The sequence below is a fragment of the Austrofundulus limnaeus genome, unplaced genomic scaffold, assembly GCF_001266775.1.
Source record: "Austrofundulus limnaeus strain Quisiro unplaced genomic scaffold, Austrofundulus_limnaeus-1.0 Scaffold417, whole genome shotgun sequence".
Classification (NCBI taxonomy): Eukaryota; Metazoa; Chordata; class Actinopteri; order Cyprinodontiformes; family Rivulidae; genus Austrofundulus; species Austrofundulus limnaeus.
The window spans coordinates 458,006-459,709 of NW_013952819.1; the positions used below are offsets into that span (position 1 = coordinate 458,006).

General features: G+C 37.1%; 1 non-coding gene across 1 annotated transcript; it reads left to right on the forward strand.

Annotated features, from left to right (window-relative positions):
* Nucleotides 1-1,421: 1,421 nt before the first annotated feature.
* trnat-agu (transfer RNA threonine (anticodon AGU)) lies at nt 1,422-1,495 on the forward strand. The gene has a single exon. It is a non-coding gene; the product is annotated as a tRNA-Thr (tRNA).
* Nucleotides 1,496-1,704: the final 209 nt, after the last annotated feature.

A 1,704-nucleotide genomic window follows, 5' to 3' on the forward strand; every position in this document is an offset into this window, starting at 1 on the left:
GCTGTGCATCTGAATTGAGTCCTCTTGATTTCACTGTAAAGTCTACTTATACATTTTCCACTTTTGAGATGGGCTCACCTCACACTACAGGAACAGGAAGCTGTCATCACCATGGTAACACTCCAAGCTCTGGCAGCGACTCARTGCTGGAGAACAAATGCTTTTACTTAATAAACCAAAGAAAATATCTAATTAAGCCCAAGTTTAAGAGAGTTTTCAGATATGATTGTATTTGTAACAAATAGTGTCCTACTTTGTCAAAATAATTGCACTTTAAATTTTTTGAAATCATTTTTTTCCTTTTATCTTTTTTAAATAAGAACCAGGGTTCTGTATTGTTGATAAAGTTTGAATTGAACTGAACATGATTTATATAGTCTTTGTGAAATKATATTTATTAGTGAGGTGTTTACTTAGAAAATAATTATGCAAAACATTTGCAGAATTTGTATTTTTTTGTCCTGTCCTTCATGCCGATCACTATTTGGTGCTGTGCCTGCTGCTCAAGTCTGCATTGGATGCTGACTCGATGTGGAGGGCTTAATAAGCTACTTGCCCTTGTCTGTAACTGGTTTCGGATGGGACTTAATATGGCCAACCCTCTGAGGGCAGGTGCAAATGGAGTGAGGAGTGAGTAGGTGAGGGAGTAGCCACTGATTGGGAAAATCTCATCAAAGCTACAATATTTTTCCTTCAAGTTCTGTGGTTTTGATTGTTTTTCTTTTCACTTATTCTTTCTTGATATGCAAAACCAAATGTCTACCTGTGTATACAGTCTTTCAAAGTACTGTGACATAGTTGGTCAAATGGCCTGTCTGGTTAACAGAAGATCCTGGATTCAAATCCCAGCCGTACCTGACCACAAATTAGAAGAATTAATGCTGTTGGTTCAACTTCAGTTTGATGTGAATTTTACCCATGAAAAATGTCCTCATAAAGCCAATCATTAATAGTAGTTCTTAAGTCTACTAAAACCTATAAATATCAACATGTTTTCCTTGGGTACTTTGTTCCAAAAACCATCAAAGCTGCAATAGATTTCCTTCAAGTTCTGTGCCTTAGAATTTTTTTCTTTTTAGTGATGCTTTCTTAACATGCAAAACCAAAAGTCTACGTGTGTATTCTGTCTTTCAAGGTAATGGGGATTAGTTGATCACAGTGCCTGTGTCCTAAACCGCAGATCCTAGGTTAAAATACCAGCAGTACCAAACCTTGAGTTTGAAGTGTTAAGGTTATTTTTGCCAAAATCAGTCTGATGAACACTATAGATAGCACCATGCTTTCCTTGTGTACTTTATTCCAAAAACCATCAAAACTGCAGTAGTTTTCCTTCAAGTTCTGTGTCTTTGATAATTTTTCTTTTTACTGATGCTTTCTTGACATGCAAAACCAAAAGTCTACGTGTGTATGCATTCTTTCAAGTTACTGTGGCTTAGTTGGTCAAAGTGCCTGTCTAGTAAACAGGAGATTTTGGGTTTAAAACCCAGCAGTACCTAAACTCAAGCCATTGGGCCTCATGCAAGAACATGTTCGTATTCTTATCCTAAATTTCTCTTTTGTTCGTACAAAGGGTTCGTACGAACATGTCACGTCAGATTCAACAAACTCTTCTATCTTTAGGAAAAGTGTGTAAATGAGCTGCGTAAACATGATTTCCACCTGTTCGTATCCAGCTGCTTGTGCACGCAGAGAGGAGATTAGCAT